The sequence below is a fragment of the Mobula hypostoma genome, chromosome 4 (genome assembly GCF_963921235.1).
Source record: "Mobula hypostoma chromosome 4, sMobHyp1.1, whole genome shotgun sequence".
In the NCBI taxonomy this organism is placed as follows: Eukaryota; Metazoa; Chordata; class Chondrichthyes; order Myliobatiformes; family Myliobatidae; genus Mobula; species Mobula hypostoma.
In genome coordinates this window covers 101,529,618-101,552,478 of record NC_086100.1, presented here as the reverse complement: position 1 = coordinate 101,552,478, position 22,861 = coordinate 101,529,618, and positions in this window count along the sequence as shown.

The following is a 22,861-nucleotide window of genomic DNA, read 5'->3' as shown; positions in this document are numbered from 1 at the left end:
ACTGTGATCACCACTCTGACTCTGGTCACTGTGATCGCCACTCTGATGATGGCCACTGTGATCACCACTCTGATGATGGTCACTGTGATCACCACTCTGACTCTGGCCACTGTGATCACCACTCTGATGATGGTCACTGTGATCACCACTCTGACTCTGGCCACTGTGATCACCACTCTGATGATGGTCACTGTGATCACCACTCTGATGATGGTCACTGTGATCACCACTCTGACTCTGGCCACTGTGATCACCACTCTGATGATGGTCACTGTGATCACCACTCTGATGATGGTCACTGTGATCACCACTCTGATGATGGTCACTGTGATCACCACTCTGACTCTGGCCACTGTGATCACCACTCTGATGATGGTCACTGTGATCACCACTCTGATGATGGTCACTGTGATCACCACTCTGATGATGGTCACTGTGATCACCACTCTGACTCTGGCACTGTGATCACCACTCTGATGATGGTCACTGTGATCACCACTCTGACTCTGGTCACTGTGATCACCACTCTGATGATGGTCACTGTGATCACCACTCTGACTCTGGCCACTGTGATCACCACTCTGATGATGGTCACTGTGATCACCACTCTGATGATGGCCACTGTGATCACCACTCTGATGATGGTCACTGTGATCACCACTCTGACTCTGGCCACTGTGATCACCACTCTGATGATGGTCACTGTGATCACCACTCTGATGATGGTCACTGTGATCACCACTCTGACTCTGGTCACTGTGATCACCACTCTGATGATGGTCACTGTGATCACCACTCTGACTCTGGTCACTGTGATCACCACTCTGATGATGGCCACTGTGATCACCACTCTGATGATGGTCACTGTGATCACCACTCTGACTCTGGTCACTGTGATCACCACTCTGATGATGGTCACTGTGATCACCACTCTGATGATGGTCACTGTGATCACCACTCTGATGATGGTCACTGTGATCACCACTCTGACTCTGGTCACTGTGATCACCACTCTGATGATGGTCACTGTGATCACCACTCTGACTCTGGCCACTGTGATCACCACTCTGATGATGGTCACTGTGATCACCACTCTGACTCTGGTCACTGTGATCACCACTCTGATGATGGTCACTGTGATCACCACTCTGACTCTGGCCACTGTGATCACCACTCTGATGATGGTCACTGTGATCACCACTCTGATGATGGCCACTGTGATCACCACTCTGATGATGGTCACTGTGATCACCACTCTGATGATGGCCACTGTGATCACCACTCTGATGATGGTCACTGTGATCACCACTCTGACTCTGGTCACTGTGATCACCACTCTGATGATGGTCACTGTGATCACCACTCTGATGATGGTCACTGTGATCACCACTCTGATGATGGTCACTGTGATCACCACTCTGACTCTGGTCACTGTGATCACCACTCTGATGATGGTCACTGTGATCACCACTCTGACTCTGGCCACTGTGATCACCACTCTGATGATGGTCACTGTGATTCGCCACTCTGACACTGGTCACTGTGATCGCCACTCTGATGATGGTCACTGTGATCACCACTCTGACTCTGGCCACTGTGATCACCACTCTGATGATGGTCACTGTGATCACCACTCTGATGATGGCCACTGTGATCACCACTCTGATGATGGTCACTGTGATCACCACTCTGATGATGGCCACTGTGATCACCACTCTGATGATGGTCACTGTGATCACCACTCTGATGATGGTCACTGTGATCACCACTCTGATGATGGCCACTGTGATCACCACTCTGACTCTGGCCACTGTGATCACCACTCTGACTCTGGTCACTGTGATCACCACTCTGATGATGGCCACTGTGATCACCACTCTGATGATGCCCACTGTGATCGCCACTCTGATGATGGCCACTGTGATCACCACTCTGATGATGGTCACTGTGATCACCACTCTGATGATGGTCACTGTGATCACCACTCTGATGATGGTCACTGTGATCACCACTCTGATGATGGCCACTGTGATCACCACTCTGATGATGGTCACTGTGATCACCACTCTGATGATGGTCACTGTGATCACCACTCTGATGATGGTCACTGTGATCGCCACTCTGATGATGGCCACTGTGATCACCACTCTGATGATGGTCACTGTGATCACCACTCTGACTCTGGTCACTGTGATCACCACTCTGATGATGGTCACTGTGATCACCACTCTGATGATGGTCACTGTGATCACCACTCTGATGATGGTCACTGTGATCACCACTCTGACTCTGGTCACTGTGATCACCACTCTGATGATGGTCACTGTGATCACCACTCTGACTTTGGCCACTGTGATCACCACTCTGATGATGGTCACTGTGATCACCACTCTGACTCTGGTCACTGTGATCACCACTCTGATGATGGTCACTGTGATCACCACTCTGACTCTGGCCACTGTGATCACCACTCTGATGATGGTCACTGTGATCACCACTCTGATGATGGCCACTGTGATCACCACTCTGATGATGGTCACTGTGATCACCACTCTGATGATGGCCACTGTGATCACCACTCTGATGATGGTCACTGTGATCACCACTCTGACTCTGGTCACTGTGATCACCACTCTGATGATGGTCACTGTGATCACCACTCTGATGATGGTCACTGTGATCACCACTCTGACTCTGGCCACTGTGATCACCACTCTGACTCTGGTCACTGTGATCACCACTCTGATGATGGCCACTGTGATCACCACTCTGATGATGCCCACTGTGATCGCCACTCTGATGATGGCCACTGTGATCGCCACTCTGATGATGGTCACTGTGATCACCACTCTGATGATGGTCACTGTGATCACCACTCTGACTCTGGTCACTGTGATCACCACTCTGATGATGGTCACTGTGATCACCACTCTGATGATGGTCACTGTGATCACCACTCTGATGATGGTCACTGTGATCACCACTCTGATGATGGCCACTGTGATCACCACTCTGATGATGGTCACTGTGATCACCACTCTGATGATGGTCTCTGTGATCGCCACTCTGATGATGGCCACTGTGATCACCACTCAGACTCTGGTCACTGTGATCACCACTCTGATGATGGTCACTGTGCTTGCCACGCCTTTCTTAAATTTGCTCTTGCTAAACAATCTCAAATGCCAATTGGTCACTTTCAGAACTCAACATACACACAAAATATTCTGCAGATGCTGGGGTCAAAGCAACACTCACAACACACTGGAGGAACTCAGCAGGTTAGGCAGTATCTGTGGAAACGATCAGTCGACGTTTCGGGCCGAGATCCTTCGTCAGGACTGAATAGGGAGGGGGCAGAGGCCCTATAAAGAGGGTCGGGGCGAGGGTGGGAAGGAGAAGGCTGATAGGTTCCAGGTGAAAAACCAGTAAGGGGAAAAATAAAGGGGTGGGGGAGGGGATAGGCAGGAAAGGTGAAGAATGAATAGGGGAAAACACAATGGGTAGTAGAAGGAGGCAGAACCATGAGGGAGGTGATAGGCAGCTGGAGGAGGGGGCAGTGTGAAACTGGGATGGGGAAAGGGATAGGGAGGGAATTACTGGAATTACTGGAAGAACTTCCTTATAGGGCCCCTGCCCCCTTCCTCTTCAGTCCTGATGAAGTGTCTCGGCCTGAAACATTGACTGTTCATTTCCACGGATGCTGCCCAACCTGCTGAGAACTCAACTTACGCTGTCACGGACTAACACTCCCTTTTTCTACTCAGTCAGTGTGGACCTGATCGAAATCCCCTCCTCTCAAACTTCTGATCTCCTGATTGGTTGCTAGTCAGATATCAATTCCTATCTGCTTGGTGTGGGGTGTAACCAGGGAAGTCTGTAGATCAACAAGCACGAGGAAGTGGCAATAGAGAAGGTTCCAGAACAACTGATCACTGGCAAAAAGATGTTTCATGACCTAATGGGTTGATTACTATTTATTTGCTTTGTAGGATCTGGGCATTGTTGGCATTCCAGCATTTATCACTCATCCCTAAATTGCCCTCGAAAAGTATTTATCAGTCAGTTTCTCGAACAGTTGCAGAGAGTGATGGTACTCCCACTGTTCTTTTGAGTGGGGAATTCCACAACCAGCAGTGATATACTGTACACTCAGTGGCCACTTCATGAGTTACCTCCTATACCTAATAAAGTGCTCACTTATGTTCAATATGTTCAATAGTTCAATAGTCCCATTTACTATCAGAGAAAGTATACAATATGCAACCTGAAATTCTTGTTCTTTGCAGACATCCACAAAAACAGAATAGTACCCCAAAGAATAATTGACAGTAAAAATGTTAGATCTGGAAGACCCCAACTCCTCCTCCCATGCACAAGCAGCAGCAAAGCATCAACCCCCCTCTCCCCACTTTACAGCAAAAAAGCATCAGCACCCTTTACCCACCAAGCAAGCAGTAGCAAAGCCCTTGGGAAAGGCTAATCATTCAGCAGACAATCCAACATACCACAGGCTCTCTCTCTCTCTCTCTCTATCTCTCCCTAATAAAAAGACAGAGAAGGGTCACACAGCAAGAGTGGAGACCACCAAATTCAGCCAACTCGCTGATAAACGGTGTTACCATCTGCAGTGTTGCTCTTTCCCCTCCAAGTTCTCCAACTCAAAAATCACAACAAGTTCTTCCAGCTTATGAGAGAAAGGGAGAGAGAGGCATTCCAAGTACAGAGCCCTTTGACAGGTGATCTGCTGTTCCCGATGTTCTGTTTCCTCCTGTGATGCTTCTGTCAGTGGAACCAGCACAGAATCGGCTCGTCCCCAAGTCTATGAAGCCTCGGAACCCTGAAGGTGCGCTCATCTTCTGAGCCACGTCTTTGGGATATCGAAAAACAGCTGGTCAGTGAGCCCAGGGAGTAGATCCCATTGTAGGTTTCTGCAAATAAAACAAAGTGAGGCATCTTACGTTTAATGAAACCAATAACACACTTTATTGAATTCCAAAACCTAAACAACAGTGTGCTAAAAATCCTTACAGAATGACGTCATCAACTCAGACCAGCCTCTTAAAGCAATGTTTGTGATTTACATACATTTCTCCCAATTAAGTTACCCTGCATAGGGTGCCCCCCACCAGAATTCACTAAAACTGGCATTCTGAGCTTGTGTGGAGATAGGATGAGCCGCCCGACTCGGGTCCTGTGTTCCATGGGTGGAGGAACAGCTGGTGCCTCTGGCTCATCCAGAGGTATGTTGACATGCTCATGGTCATGTTGTGATGCCTGGGGAATGGCAGTGGGATACTCCAGATCTTGGTGGGCCAGTTTAAGGTGGTCTACTGAAATACGCTCAGGTTTAACCCTCTTGTCTATGATAAAAGTCTTTTCTCCCCATTCCAAACCGGGAATGGGCCATCATAAGGGGGCCTAAGGGGATGTTGGTGTGCGTCTTGGCGGTTGAGAACAAATGAGGTGGACTGTAGGTCAAGAGGAACCCAAGAATGCAGTGGGCCATGTGGGATTTAGGATTAGGTGAAAAGGAACTGAATTTTACCGAGGAGGGAGGAACACTGTTTGCAGGGTGACCAGGCAGTCAGGGTGTCGGGAGTGAAATCACCTGGCAGTCATAATGGCTGCCAGTATACCATCTCAGCCACGGACAACTGTAGGTCCTGTTTTGGTGTAGTTCTGAGCCCCAGCAGGACCCACGGGAGATGATCATGCCCAAACTCATCAGTTAGGGGAGCCCTCAGAGCAGCCTTTAAAGAGTGGTGAAACCGCTCACATAGGCTGTTGGACTGCGGGTGATACGCTGTGGGGGTGTGATGTAGCCTAACACTGAGGTCTGGGCCATCACAGCCCAGAGGTCTGACATGAATTGGGGACCATGGTCAGAGGGAATATCAGATAGGGTGCCAAACCAAGCCACTCAGGTACTGATGAATGCTCGATCCACGTCTGCAACAGTCGCCAATGCAGGAGGGATGACCACTGACCACTTCATGATATGGTCTACCATGGTAAAAAGGCGTGTAAACCACAGGAGGTGGGAAGAGCACCAACAAGGTCCACATTGACACGGTCAAACCATCATTCAGGGACCTCAAAATGTTCTATGATGGTTCATTTCTACTTGCTGGCACTCCATGCAGGTTGCAGTCCTATCACACGCCTCCTTTCTGAGGCTGTGCTAAACGAATTTTAGTACAACCAGCTTCTGTGAGACATTCTAGTCTGGATGCGAGAGGCCATGGATGTAGTTGAAAACAGTCCATCTCCAGTTTGCAAGCACAATGGGGTGAGGGCAACCGGTTGAGACATCACACAGGAGACGAACAGGGGAGCTTAAACAAGAGATAAACTGCAGATACTGGAAGTCCAAGAAACACACACAAAATGCTGGAGGAGCTCAGCAGGTCAGGCAGCATCTATAGGAAAGAGTACAGTCGATGTTTCGGGCCGAGACCCTTCATCAAGACTGGTGAAAAGAAGATGAGGAGTCAGAGTTAGAAGGTTAGGAGGAAGGTGGAAGAGATCAGTCCGTGGTTTGCTCTACTGTCATGATGAGGCTACACTCAGGCTGGAGGAACAGCATCTGATATTCCGTCTGATGGCATGAACATCAATTTCTCAAACTTCCGGTAATGCCCCCCCCCTTTCCTCATTCCCCATTCCCCCCATTCCCTTTTTCCTCTCTCACCTTATCTCCTTCCTGCCCATCACCTCCTTCTGGTTCTCCTCCCCCTTTTCTTTCTCTCCTTTCCTATCAGATTTCCCCTTCTCCAGTCCTGTATCTCTTTCACCAATCAATTTCCCAGCTCTTTATTTCATCCCTCTCCCTCCCGGTTTCACCTATCACCTCATGTTTCCTCCACCCCTCCCCCTATCTTCTACCTCTGACTCCTCATCTTTTTCTCTCTGGTCCTGATGAAGGGTCTCGGCCCAAAATGTTGACTGTTTACTTTTTACATGCATGCTGCCTGGCCAAGAGAGCCAATTGGCATTATTTTTCTCTTTGACATGTTGTACATCAGTTGTGAACTCTGATATGTATGCCAGGTGGCATAGCTGCTGGGCAGACCAAGGGTCTGATATTTGGGCATCATGCCCATGAGGGGTCTGTGGTTAACAAACACTGAAATGATGACCCTCGAGAAGAAATCGAAAATGGTGGACAACCAGGAAGAGATCAAGAAGCCCACGGTCAAATATGCTGTACTTCCTTTCGGGGGGACAGAGCTGCTGATTGAAGAAGGTGAACGGCTGCCACACGTCTCCAGCCAACTGTTCATGCACAGCACCCACAGCACAGTCTGTGGCGTCAGTAGTAATGGCCATGGGTGCGCTGGGGAGGGGGTGTGCCAGTAGAGTCGGGTTAGAAAGAGCTCATTTGGTTTCATCAAATGCCCTGGTCATGTCCGCTGACTAGTCAAGCACTTGAATAGGGATGTTGCCTTTAAGCTCACTAAACACGGGGAGCATAAGTTCACAGCTCGCAGGATGCAGCGGTGATAGAAATTATCCATGCCTGAAAACCCCTGTCGTTTTTTAGTAGTGTGGAGCGGTGGGAAATTCATAATAGCAGCTACCTTTGAAGAGAGAGATTTCACACCTTCTGCAATGATGCGATGGCAGAGGAAGTTAATGGTTGACAAGCCAAACTGGCACTTCAGGGTCAATAATCAACCTGCGTGGCTAAAGCACTCAAAAAGTGTGTGGAGATGAGATACGTGTTTGGATTTGAACACACTGGTGACAAGTATGATGTCAACAGGCAATGCTGGCAGCAAACTCACTTGAGCACCCATGTCACACAGGAAGCATTGCCCCGGAAGGGTGTCCGTAATGGACAGTAGACGACCCTGGCAAGAGGAACCCATGGTGTTCACAGGCCTCTGATGTTCCAATGTGCTGGCACTGTTGAAGCTGCAAGGCGGTCAACACTTCTTAGCATTCGCTCTAAAGTGCGCTTGGTAAAAGCACAGGCCTGGTGTCAGCTGTTTCACAGCCGTGGGCATCCTTATGTTGGGGCCTTGCTGACCGGGATTATTGAGGTAGAGAAAGGAGGAGGAATGATGCACTGCTGCCAAATTTAATGTAGACCATCAGCTATTTTAGCAAGTTCCTCCAGTCCTTCACAGGTGCATTAGTGAGGGCTATGCGAACTGGATCAGATATTTGCTGCATGAAGAGTTCTTTAAAAATAAAACAAGGATGGTGATTTCCCAGGAGAGATAGTGTGTGGTCCATTAGCTCCAAGGGCCTGCCATCACTGGGAATGGGTAAGGAGAGCAGCTGTTTGGCACACTCAGGCTCCAATAGTCCAGAAGTCTGTAAAAGGTGAGTCTTCAGCGATCGATATTTATTACATTTATTGTGTTCAGGATAGTGTTCAAGCAGACTCACCACTCTCACTGCCGTGGAATTCCTGAGCGACACCACCATAGAAATATTTCTTATTGTCAGCAGAGATTTCTCACGGGGTGAGCTGGGCCTCAGTTTCTACGAACCAAGCGACAGCATTTTGCTCGCAGAACTCTGGTAGTTGCAAAGTGACTGCATTGACCGATATATTCAATAACTCTGGAATCATCCTAGAGCATCGAGGTTACCAATGTAGGATTCCACAGATAAAATGAAGTGAGGCATTTTATGTTTAATGAAACCCGTAACACAGTTTATTGATTTCCAAAAATAACACAAAAGTGCGTTAAAAATTCTTAGCAACATACATCAAAGTTGCTGGTGAACGCAGCAGGCCAAGCAGCATCTATAGGAAGAGGCGCAGTCGACGTTTCAGGCCGAGAAGACCAGCCTCTTAAAGCAAAACTCCAACTCAATGTCGGTGGTTATGAATTATGCACATTTCTCCCAGTTACATTAATATTGAATGCCAAGCTGTCATCAATGAAGAGCATCCTGGTGTATGCACCTTCATTGGCCAGATATCCCGTAGTTGATGAAGAGCCACATAAATGGCATCCACTGTGGATCTGTTGCCCCAGTAGCCAAATTGGACTGGATCCAAGTCGCTTCTCAGGCAGAAGGTGATATGTGTTATCACCAACCAGCATTAACGGATGGGATAGAACTGAGATCACAGCATCTCTGGGACAGCAACTGCACCTGGGCACTCGAAAAGACCTGGAACTGGAAGGGAGATGAGCTTGTCAGCTCTGTTATGACTTGCATGTACCCAATGAGCTAAATTATCTTCTCTGCATAATTAATACTGATTGTTGAAATGTTATTCTGTCCTGCTTCTGCTAATTACTGAGGTTATATCAACCACTGATGATCAGAAGGAACATTAAATAATTTAATTAGTGGTGTTATACTTTCTAATGCTGAAACCCAGTCTTAGACATTCACGTGAACTTCAGTTCAAATCAAATCTTCGGTGGTGATGTCTGTTATCTGTCAAATAGGGGACCGTGCACAATCCTGATTTGATGGAGACAGGCTTGAGAGTACAGAGGAACATCTGGAAAACTTCTGAAATGCCCACTTTGCTGCTGCTGCTACTGTGGTAACCGGAATCTCCAGAGCAGAAGGCCCCGAACTCCTCAGCTTTGCGTGTTTCAGCGGCCGGGGTGAGGTCGAAGGCGCTCGGCAGAGGATGGCGCTCGGGAGGCTGGTCAGAAGCTCGAAGCTTTCGGACGGATGGACTCAGTGTCGGCTGTGGTCGGCTGCTTCCAAGGCATTGGCAAGTTGATGGTGCCTGGAGGATTATGGCAGGGAGTTTCTCCCTTTTGCTGCCTGCTATCAGGGACTTGGGAGTCAATTGACTCAGGGACTTTTGAGACTTTATTTACTGTGCCCATGGTTTGTTCTTCATCAAATTATGGTATTGCTTTGCACTGCTGTAACTATATGTTATAATTATGTGGTTCTGTCAGTGTTAGTCTTTAGTTTGTCCTGTTTTCTGTGATATCACTCCAGAGAAACATTGTATCATTTCTTAATGCATGTATGCATTTCTAAATGACAATAAAAAGAGGACTGAGTGTTCTCTTAATCTAAAAAAAAATCAAACCAAGTTTAATTATCATTCATGGATACAGTCGAATGAGGCAGTGTTCTTCTGGGGCCCACATGCATAACATACATTCAAAATAGTGAGCGAGAAAAAACACACACTTTATTATGCAAAAAAAACGCATGTATAGTCCAAGTCCCTGAGCAATATTCAGATTGATGGTATAGATCAATATCATCCAGCCTGTCATTCCACTGGTCCAACACAGGAGGGCAGCACTGATGGGAGAGGCCAGCTCCCAAACGAGCACAGACTCCACTCTACACCGCCTCCAATATCATCTCACCTGGATAGCAGCAGCAGGCAGGCAAGCCCGAAGCTTGAGGCCTTGTCCTTGCTACACTGGCCATGCTGCTGCCTCGACACCAAACAAGGGAAACAGGCCTGGAGCATCTCACATTATCCATGTCCAACAGGGTCTTGCATTTGTAAGAGATGCGCCCCTCTGCTGACTGCTCCTGTGGCTCCTCCCACAGACCCCTGAATGAAGGCGATCGTGTCACTGTTCCTCCCTCAGTCCAGGACAGATGCTCAGCATGGTCGAGGTCACATTTTACTGCTAATAAAAGCCTTTCAGTATTTACTCTATTTCCAGTCTTTTGGAGTAATTGATAGTGCATCACCGCAAGCTTCACCTTCTCCAGCCCATCTGCCGGCTTCTTGTTCTCCGAGCTGAGCTCCTTTACCTCCTTGTTCCTCCTCCTCCCAGCCGACCTCTGGCCTCATCCTCCTCCTTCCAGCCAAGTGCTGGTCTCCTTCTCCTGGCCAAGCTTCAACTTCTCCTTCTCCCGGCCGTGCACTGGCTTCTCCTTACCCGGATGAGCGCTGGCTTCTCCTGCTTCCCCCTTCTTCGACCCAAATGTCGGCTCCTTTGACACAATGGCCGGCGGCTCCGAACAATGAATAGATCACCGATGTGGAAGACCTGAGGTACCTGTTGTTTTTGGATCCAGTATATTCTCACTATCATAAAAAACACATTTTAAAAAGCAAAGTGCACCTTTGGTTGGCCCCAAGAGGCCACTGCATTCAAACACGATGCCATCTTACCAGAAGTTCAGGTTCCAGACAATCAAAATAGAATAGTGAAATTACATAGAAACATTAAAGTGCATTTAAAAGCTCTATCATTAACAGTTTACAGAACAAAGTTCTACATGATTAAACTCTTCTTGGGCTTCCAGCCGGGTACAGGTATCAATTTTATCTGACATTTCGATGACAAACTCTACCACCTTCTTCAGGGATGATGCCAGGTCATATCTAGTCTGGTGGTATTTATATCCCTGTAGTTTGTCCCTCCTGATTGGTTAGCCTCATCCAGTCAGGTTTTTGCTCTCCCACCTTGTTTACAATCAAATTCTAGCTCTTACTTAGAGCAAGACCTTCATCTTTGTTAAATTTCTTTTCCTCTTGTTTTATTTCAATGGCTTCTTTTACCAGGCAGTCCCAAAAGCCAGTGGCACAGCACAGTAGCTTTGCGCCGTCCAAGTCAATCCTATGGCCATTGCGAATGCAGTGTTCTGCTACCGCCGATTTCTCCGGGTAACCCAAATGGATACACCTCCTGTGCTCCTTGATGCAGGCTCCCACTGTTGATATACGCTGCTCCACATTCACAGGGAATCCTGTAAATGCCAGCCAGCCTGAGTCCCAGGTCATCTTTGATCCGCATAAGCTGTGACTTGAGTGGATGGTATTAATCTGGTCTTTCTCCAGGATCCTATTGGAATTCTTTGAGGAAATAACAAGCAGAATAGACAAAGGGGAGTCAGTGGATGTTGTTTACTTGGATTTTCAGAAGGCCTTTGACAAGGCTGCACATGAGGCTGCTTAACAAGATAAGAGCCCATGGTATTACAGAAAAATTATGAGCATGGATAGGAGATTTGCTGATTGGGAGGAGGCAAAGAGTGTGAATAAAGGGGGCCTTTTCTGTTGATTAATGGTGACTAGTGGTGTTCTGCAGGAGTCAGTATTGGAAAGGCTTCTATTCCAGATATACTTCAATCATTTGGATGACTGAGTTAATGGCTTTGTGGCCAAGTTTGCAGATGATACAAAGATAGGTGGAGGGGCAGGTAGTGTTGAGGAAATAGGCAGTTTGCATCAAGACTTAGATTAGCAGAATTGGCAAAGAAGTGGCTCATGGAATATAGTGCAGTGAAGTGTATATTCATGCACTTTGGGAGAAGGAATAAAGATGTAAACTATTTTCAAATTGGGGAGAAATTCAAAAATCCAAAGTGCAAAGGACTTGGGAGTTCTTGTGCAGGATTTCCTAAAGGTTAACCCTCATGTTGACAAATGCAATGTTAGCATTCATTTTGAGAAGGTTACAATATAAGAGCACGCATATAATGCTGAGTCTTTATAAGGCATTCATCAGACTTCACTTGGTGTGCTGTGAGCAGTTTTGGGCCCCTTATCTAAGAAAAGATGTGTTATCATTGGAGATGGTCCAGAGAAGGTTCACAAGAATGATCCCAAGATTGAAAGGGTCAACGTATAAGGAACGTTTGATAGCTCTGGGCCTGAACTCGCTGGAGTTTAGAAGTATGAGGGAGGATCTCATTGAAACCTATTGAATATTGAAAGCGCTAGATAAAGTGGATGGAAGAGGTTGATTCCTCCGTTGGGGAGTCTAGGATCAGTGTGCACAGCTTCAGAATAGAGGGATGTCCATTTAATACAGAGACAAGGAGGAATTTATTTTGCCGCAGGGTAGTGAATCCGTGGAATTTATTGCCACAGATGGTTGTGAGGCTAAATCATTGGGTATATCTAAAGTAGAGGTTGATATGTTTTGAGTAGCCAGGATATTGAAAATTATGGGGAGCAGGCTGGAGAATAGGGTTGTGGGAATAATAAATCAGCCATGATGGAATGGCAGAGCAGACTTGATGGGATGAGTGGCCTAATTCTGTTCGTAAATCTATGGTCTTAAATTAATATCAGAATGTAAATAATTTATAATGTAAATAATTAATAAGTTATTCTAATTATGATAACTATTCTTTTGTTTTATAAAAAACCTTTTTCATAAGTATTATTGAGTGAATAATTTATTGTATGTTAGCATTAAGAACATGCAGTGCTAGACCAATCTCCTTTCGAACTGTCAAGCTCCCCAGTTATACTAAGAGCAAAGCAACACACATCAAAGTTGCTGGTGAACGCAGTAGGCCAGGCAGCATCTCTGGGAAGAGGTGCAGTCGACGTTTCAGGCCGAGACCTTTTGTCAGGACTAAATGAAGGAAGAGTGAGTAAGAGATTTGAAAGTTGGAGGGGGAGGGGGAGATCCAAAATGATAGGAGAAGACAGGAGGGGGAGGGATGGAGCCAAGAGCTGGACAGGTGATTGGCAAAAGGGATACGAGAGGATCATGGGACAGGAGGTCCGGGAAGAAAGACAAGGGGGGGGGGAACCCAGAGGATGGGCAAGGGGTATATTCAGAGGACAGAGGGAGAAAAAGGAGAGTGAGAGAAAGAATGTGTGTATAAAAATAAGTAACAGATGGGGTACGAGGGGGAGGTGGGGCATTAGCGGAAGTTAGAGAAGTCGATGTTCATGCCATCAGGTTGGAGGCTACCCAGACGGAATATAAGGTGTTGTTCCTCCAACCTGAGTGTGGCTTCATCTTTACAGTAGAGGAGGCCGTGGATAGACATGTCAGAATGGGAATGGGATGTGGAATTAAAAAGTGTGGCCACTGGGAGATCCTGTTTTCTCTGGCGGACAGAGCGTAGGTGTTCAGCAAAGCGGTCTCCCAGTCTGCTTCGGGTCTCGCCAATATATAGAAGGCCACATCGGGAGTACCGGACGCAGTATATCACCCCAGCCGACTCACAGGTGAAGTGTCGCCTCACCTGGAAGGACTGTTTGGGGCCCTGAATGGTGGTAAGGGAGGAAGTGTAAGGGCATGTGCAGCACTTGTTCCGGTCCTGTCGAAGGGTCTCGGCCTGAAACGTCAACTGCACCTCTTTCTAGAGATGCTGCCTGGCCTGCTGTGTTCACCAGCAACTTTGATGTATGTTGCTTGAATTTCCAGCATCTGCAGAATTCCTGTTGTTTGCGATATTAAGAGCAAAACTCACTTTAACTTTGTTTAGTAAAATGGAATCTGGAATAACGTTCCAACGGCAGTTAGTTTTATATTTGGTTAAACTATGGTGAGGGAATTTGAATTAACACTACAGATAAATGACGGGGATCATGCATGTGAATCGGTAATTCTATTGTCTCTCCATTGATGTTGCTGAGTGTTGCTAGCAGATTCTCTTTCTATTTCAGTTTTTCTACAGTGTTTGTTTGTTCATATCCATCAAGGTATAATTTATCTTAATTGTACATGCTGTCATACCTAACCGGTAATGGCAGATTGGAAATATTTTCACAGGCTTTGGCTGAGTAAATAGCAGACAACTTTGTGGCATCTTCTGGGATAAAACTACGCTTAAAGTGCAGCACTTAGCTGGCATAGCCAATAGTAGTACTAGCAAGCTGGAAATCAAACTCACCTCCATGTCCTTCAGGAAGGCTGTAATACTACACTACATGAATGCTGAGCTGAGGCTGAGGTTGAGGTGTTAGATTGACAAACAAAAACAATCTTTTTACAGCCAGCATATGCAGCTCATTTCCATTTTGGCAGTTGTCAAAATCAGCAGTGGTTTGTGTGGAGCAGATCATGCCTTACAAACTTGATGGAACTTGTTGAGGAGATGACATAAGGTCTGGATGAGGTTAAAACAGTGGTCATTATCTGGATGGAAATTAGTGAGGCATTTGATAATGTCCCTCATGGCAGGTTGATTCAGAAGATAAAGATGCACGAGATCCAGGGTGAGTTACAAGTTTGGCTTTGGGACTGGCTTACCCATTGAAGATTGTCATCCTAGCTGAAGATGCATGACCAGTGTTCTGCAAATAGTGGTGTTGGGAACTCTGTTGTTTGTGATAGGTATCAACGAGCAGAATGGATGAATTAGCAGGTTTATGGATAAAATCACGATTAGTGGGGTTGCAGACTATCAAAAAGACTATCAAATAATACAGTGGGATATAGATCAGTTACAAATATGAACAGAGAAGTGGCAGGTGGAGTTTGATCTGGGTAGGTGTAAGGTGTGAACTTTGGGAGGCCAAAGGAAAGGAGGAAGTATACAGTCGATGCTAGGCCCATAAATAGCACTGAATTACCTAGGGTTCCAATTCCAGCGTTTACTGAAAGTGGCTCAGATGGTAAAGAAGTCATACGGTATTCGGTTGGGGTGTGAGTATATTAGTAAGCAAGTATGTGTATCTATATAAAACTTCAGTCAGACAGGATTTGCAGTACCTTGCACATTTCTGATCTCCCCAGAATATGGAGACTGTGTAAAGGGAGCAGAGGAGGTTCACCAAGACGCTGCCTGAATTAGAAGGCAGGATAAACCTTATTGTTCTCGTGTGTCAGAGGCGAAGGGGAAACCTGACTGAAGTTTGTAAAGTTATGAGAGGCATAGATAGGGTAGACAGTCAGAATCCTTTCCCCAGGATAGAAATGTCGAACACCAGAGGACATGCTTTCAATATTACAGGGGGAAGTTTATAGAAATGTCGAACACCAGAGGACGTGCTTTCAATATTACAGGGGAGGTTTAAAGGTGACACAATGACAAGTCCTCTTTTCTTAACGCAGAGAATGTTTACCAGGATAATCATGGAAATAGACAGTTATGGATGACACACAGGAGGAGGACGTTTGGTATAAATAGGCATCAAAGTCAGCACAACATTGTGGGCCAAATGGCCTATCCAGTGCTATAATGTATGGGTTTCAGTGTTGAGATGTTCCACTGGTTGGTTGAGTGCAGATCAAACCCACACAAGGATTTCACTCAGTTTATTTGTGCTTGACTTGCCTGGCACTATTTTTAATTTAGCCTTGGGTTATGGCTGCTAGTGGATTGGAATACCTTTCAAATCTTTCCAAACATTGGAAAGAAATTTCAGTTACATATTATAGCTCCCCACGAACAACATGTTGCCTATGATATTTTACTTCCCTCACTTTACAGAATGTGGACAGGATAGCAATCAAAATTAGAATTTGGCTTCCTCCTCTACTCCAACTGGCAATTTCGCAATCTCCTTGTTCGCTAAGACAAGTAAGAAAAGCACCAGCTGATTAGATCATCTGCTGTATAAGCTAATTAGTTTAAATGTTGTAATTTTAGACTGAGCTCTGAGTCGGGGAGCATGGACAACTTTCCTTCCTACAGATGTGTTAAGATAGTGAGTGAAAAGATGGCTTGCATGGTAGTTTTTAAATTTTTGATTTCCTACTGGACAAGGCGGAAACTTTAGGCTTTACAACAGGAACTTGAGGATGCCAGTGTGTTGCTATCGGGTATGATGTTGTGGGCATCACTGAATCGTGGCTGAAGGATGGTTGTATTTGGGAACTGAATGTCCAAGGTTACACGTTGTATCAGAGGGATAGGAAGGTAGGCAGGGGGGATGGTGTGACTCTGCTGGTAAAGAATGGCATCAAATCAGTAGAAAGATGTGACATAGGTTCAGAAAATGTGGAATCCTTGTGGGTTGAGTTAAGAAACTGCAAGGGTAAAAGGACATTGATGGCAGTTATATACAGACCTCCTAACAGTGGCTGAGAGGTGGACCACAGGTTACAACAGGAGATAGAAAAGACAAGTCAAAAGGGCAATGTTATGGTAGTCATGGGAGATTTTAACAAGCAGGTTCATTGGGAAAATCAGGTTGGTAATGGATCTCAAGAGAGTGAGTTTGTTTAATGCCTAAGAGATAGCTTTTTAGAGCAGTATATTGTTGAGCCTAGTAGGGGATCAGTTATACTGGATTGGGTATTATGTAATGAACCGGAGGCGATTAGGGAGCTTAAGGTAAAAGAACCCTTAAGAACCAGTCATCACAATATGATTGTGTTCAACTTGAAATTTAATAGGGAGAAAGTAAAGTCTGATGTAGCAGTATTTCAATAGAGTAAGGGAAATTACAGTGGTATGAGAGAGGCGCTGGCCAACATAAATTGGAAGGAGCTGCTGGCAGGGATGTCAGCACAACAGAAAGGACATGCCTTTCTGGGAAAAATGAGGAAGGTGCAGGACATGTGAACAGTATTCCAAAAATGAAGAAATACTCAAATGGTAAAGTAGTACAACAGTGGCTGACGAGGGAAGTCAAGACTATTGTAAAAGCAAAAAAAGGGCATACAGCAAAGCAAAAATTAGTGGGAAGATAGATTGAGAAGTTTTTAAAAACCTACAGACAGCAACCAAAAAAATCAGTAGAAGGGAAAAGATGAAATATAGAAGAAAGCTATCAAATAATATCAAAGTGGATAGTAAAAGTTTTTTCAAGTATGTTAAAAATAAAAGAGAAATGAGAGTGGATATAGGACCACTAAAAAATGAGGCAGGAGAAGTAACAATGGGGACAAGGAGATGGCTGCTGAACTGAATGAGTATTTTGCAGCAGTCTTCACTGTGGAAGACACTAGCAGTGTGCCTGATGTTGTAGTGTGTGAGGGAAGAGAAGTGGGTGCAGTTACTATTACAAGAGAGAAGGTGCTCAAAAAGCTGAAAGACCTAAAGGTACATAAGTCACCCAGACCAGAGGAACTGCACACTAGATTTCTGAAAGAGGTAGCGTTAGAGATTGTGGAGGCATTAGAAATGATCTTTCAAAAATCATTGGACTCTGGCATGGTGCAAGAGGACTGGAAAATTGCAGATGTCACTCCACTCTTTAAGAAAGGAGGAAGGCAGCAGAAAGGAAATTATAGACCAGTTAGCCTGACCTCAGTGGTTGGGAAGATGTTAGAGTCAATTGTTAAGGATGAGGTTATGGAGTATTTGGTGACACAGGACAAGATAGGACAAAGTCAGCATGGTTTCTTTCAGAGAAAATCCTGCCTGATGAACCTATTGGAATTCTTTGAGGAGATTACAAGCAGCATAGATAAAGGGGATGTAGTGGATGTTGTATATTTCAACTTTCAGAAGGCCTTTGACAAGGTGCCATACAAGAGGATGCTTACTAAGTTAAGAGCCCATGGCATTACAGGAAAGTTACTAACATGGTTAGAGGACTGGCTGATTGATAGGAAGCAATGAGTGGGAATAAAAGGATCTTTTTCTGTTTGGCTGTCAGTGACTAGAGGTGTTCCGCAGGGGTTGGTGCTGGGACTGCTTCTTTTTATGTTGTATTTCAATGATGTAGATGATGAAATAGATGGCTTTGTTGCCAAGTTTGCAGATGATACAAAGATTGGTGGAGGGGGAGGTAGTGTTGAGGAAACAGATAGGATACAGAAGGACTTAGACAGGTTAGGAGAATGGGCAAGAAAGTGGCAAATGAAATATGATGTTGGTAAATGTATGGTCATGCACTTTGGTAGCAGAAGTAAATGTGCGGACTTCTTTCTAAAGGGGGAGAAAATACAGGAATCTGAGATGCAGAGGTACTTGGGAGTCCTTGTGTAGAACACCCTGAAGGTTAACTTGCAGACTGAGTGGGTGGTGAGGAAGGCAAATGCCATGTTAGCATTAATTTCAAGAGGTCTAGAATACAAGAGCAAGGATGTGATGCTGAGGCTTTATAAGGCCCTAGAAAGACCTCACTTGAGTATTGTGAACAGTTTTAGACAATAGACAATAGGTGCAGGAGTAGGCCATTCGGCCCTTTGAGCCAACACCGCCATTCACTGTGATCATGGCTGATCACCCACAATCAGTACCCCGTTCCTGCCTTCTCCCCATATCCATTGACTCCACTATCTCTAAGAGCTGTATCTAACTCTTTCTTGAAAGCATCCAGAGAATTGGCCTCCACTGCCTTCTGAGGCAGAGCATTCCACACCTCCACAACTCTCTGGGTGAAAAAGTTCTTCCTCAACTCCATTCTAAATGGACTACCCCTTATTCCTAAACTGTAGACTCTGGTTCTGGACTCCCCCAACATCGGGAGCATGTTTCCTGCCTCCAGCATGTCCAATCCCTCAATAATCTTATATGTTTCAATCAGATCCCCTCTCATCCTTCTAAATTCCAGTGTATACAAACCCAGTCGCTCCAATCTTTCAACATTTGACATGCCAACCATCCCAGGAATTAACCTCGTGAACCTACGCTGCACTCCCTCAATAGCAAGAATGTCCTTCCTCAAATTTGGAGACCAAAACTGTACACAATACTCCAGGTGTGGTCTCACCAGGGCCCTGTACAGCTGCAGAAGGACCTCTTTGCTCCTATACTCAACTCCCTTGTTATGTACCCCTCATCTTAGAAAAGATGTGCTGGCATTGGAGAGGGTCCAGAGGAGGTTTACGAAGATGATTCCAGGACTGAAAGGGTTATCATACAAGGAACATTTGATGGCTCTGGGTCTGTACTCGCTGGAATTCAGAAGGATGAGGGAGTCTCACTGAAACCTTTTGAATGTTGAAAGGCCTAGACAGAGTAGATGTGGAAAGGATGTTTCCCATGGTGGGAGTGTCTAGGACAAGAGGGCACAGCCTCAGAATTGATGGGCACCCTTTCAAAACAGAGATGCAGAGAAATTTCTTTACCAAAAGGTGGTGAATTTGTGGAATTTGTTGCCACATGCAGCTGTGAAGGCCAGGTCATTGGGTGTATTTAAGGCAGAGACTAGTAGTTTCTTGATTGGATATGGCATCACAGGTTACAGGGAGAAGGCCGGGAACTGTGTTTGAGAATAAAGGATCAGCCATGATTGAATGGCGGAGCAGACTTGATGGGCCAGATGTCCTAATTTTGCTCCTATGTTTTATGGTCTTATGGTTTAACTCTCTGACTGTATGGGTCTTCAACATTATAAATTTGCCCGCTCAAACTATTTATAGCCGTGTTCTGTCACCATACTTCTATTTGTAGATTGTTGTGGATCTTGATAGGCTTTGACAGGATCAGAGGAAATTCAAAAGATGGTGGCTAAGTATTAAAATTGTCTTAAACTTCACCTCCAAATTGTGTTAGGATGTGCTGACCTGATTTCAAAGACTGGCAAAGCCACAAATGGAGTCCCCAGCTTGTTAGGAATTTAACCGTCATGCCAGAAGACAATGCCCACAATCCTCCGCCAGTCTCTCGGATATGACTCAGTTTTTGAGGAAGTTATGTTGTGGTACATATTAGGTGTTCAGCTCAGTAGATAAATCATCTCAGTGCACCAGTTTCATTTTAAAAAGTATAGTTTATTGTGACTTACAGATCATTCATTACAATGACAAGGCAGATTCAGCAGAGGGAAACGCATGGAAGTGGCAGACAAAAAAAATGCTGTATCTGAATGTCATTGTGAAAATACCTCTAAAGCATTGCTGCATGAACATCACGGGAGTCTGGTAAACAACCGTGGTGCAAACCTTAGCACATTGTAAGGACACTTCATCTGAATGGGGCCTAAAGATGCAACCACCACTGTCAGTGCTTCTTCGCCATATGCTTCAACCAGGTATCTAGGAAGTCCAGTGTCTCTGAGTATGTGGGTTGTCCAGGACAATACACACAGCCCCGCCACATCCCTGTCAAAGTTCAAAGTTCAAAGTAAAATATAAATTTCAGAATACGTACAAGTCACCACATACAACCCTGAGATTCTTTTTCTGCGGGTTTACTATAGAACAGTATCTGTAAACTGTAAACATCAGGAACTGTAAACAAACTGAGCAAATTCAGATATAAATGAACAGCATGAAATAACAATATAACGGAGTCCTTAAAGGAGAGTAACTATCCCCTGTTGTTCAAGAGCCTGATGGTTGAGGGGTATTAGGGGTGTTCTCGAACCTGGTGGTGCGAGTCCTGAGGCACCGTACCTTCTACCTGATGGCAGCAGCAAGAAAAGAGCATGGCCTAGGCGGTGAAGATCTTTGCGGACAGATGCCTATTATTTCTATGGCAACATTTCATGTAGATGTGCTCAATGGTTGGGAAGGCTTTATCTGTGATGCACTGGGCTGAATCCACTACCTTTTGTAGGATTTTCTGTTCAAGGATATTAGTGTTCTCATCCCAGGCCGTACAATACAGCCAGTCAGCACACTTTTCACCACATATCTATGGAAGTTTGCTAATATAAAAGTCCTCCAATATATGATTTCCAAGGCCCCGGATATTATTGGTTTTGGTGGCTTATTGTCACGTGTACCAAGATACTGTAAAAGCATGTTCAAACATGATCTGTTCATACAGATTAAATCATTATGCAGGAGGAGAGATAGCAGCACGCTGCACGCGTGCACAGCCCTCCAGTGAAAATTATATCGTATCAGTTAAATAGGGGCCGTGGACAATCCTGATTTGATGGAGACAGACGGGAAAGCACAGAGGAACATCTGGAGACATTTCTGAAATGCAGGTTCGCTGCTGTTGTTACTACGTGATTGAGAATCTTCTGGAGGGAAGACCTCAAAATCCCCGGCTTTGCCTGCTGTTGGCGACTGAGGTGGAATCGTTCGGATAGAGATGGTGCTCGGTGCTCGGTGTCAGAGAGCTGATCAGAGGCTCGAAGTTTTCGGACGACTCAGAGTCGGACTGTGGTCGGGCAAGGCAGGGAGAGGTTTTCTTCCTTCTCCCGTCAGCGTGAGATGTGGGACATTTGAGATACTTTGAACTTTTTACTGTGCTCATGGACTGTTCTTCATCAAGTTATAGTATTGTTGCACTGTTGTAACTATATGTTATAATTATGTGGTTTTGTTAGTTTTTTCAGTCTTGGTCTGTCCCGTGTTTTGTGATGTATCACACCGGAGGAAATATTGTATCATTTCTTAATGCATGCATTACTAAATGACAATAAAAGAGGACTGCGTGTCTTCATAATCTAATTATGCAGTGTATTCAGGCAGAACAAGTTAAAACAATATCAATGCAGAATAAAGTATTAAAGTGACTGAGGAAGTGCAGTGCAGGTAAACGGGAAAGTGTAAGATCATAACAAGGTTGATTGTGAAGTCTGGAATCCATTTTAATCCCTTCTAGAATTAGGAATTTGAATTTTTTAAAAATCTTGTATTCCACATCCCTGTATGTGTGAGGTCTTGATTAACCTATGAAAAGGAGAACATTTCAGACAGTAGGTTCTTGTCATAGGATAATTTTTCACAAAACCAGGCCTTTGAACTCAACAAGTCTCTGCCATCCTTTTGCCATCTGTACTAATTCCTTTTGCTGTGACATGTCCTCGTCCTTCTATGCCTTGCCTGTTTATGTGCCTGTTCAAATGTTTCTTAAATATTGTGATTGTATCTGATTGCCCCACCTTCCCTGGCAGTGAGTATGAGATATCAACGACTCTCTGTGTATAAAAAAAACTTGTATCTCAGATCACACTTTAAACTCCTCCCTCTCACCTTAAATCTATACTTTCTAGTTTTTGAAATCCCTACAGTGGGTACAAGATTCTGACTCTACCCCTTGCTAAGCCTCTTATAATTTTAGACTCCTCAACTTTCTTTGCTTTAGAGAAAAGAAACACAGCCTTTCTAATCTCTCCCTATAGCTAACTCTTCCAATCTAGGCAACATAATAGTGAATCTCTTCTGCACTCTCCCCTATGTAACCACATCTTACCTGTAATGTGGTGATCAGAATTATGCACAGTTGTTTAAGTGTGGTCTGACCAGATTTCTGTAAAGTTCCAATAAAACATCCCAATTTTTATATTCTATGCTCTGACCTATGAAGGCCAGTACAGCATTGAGGATTCAGTAGTTATGGAATTATGAGAATATAACAGGCATTAATCAAAGGAGAAGCAGTCTTCAGTTCTAATGTAAAT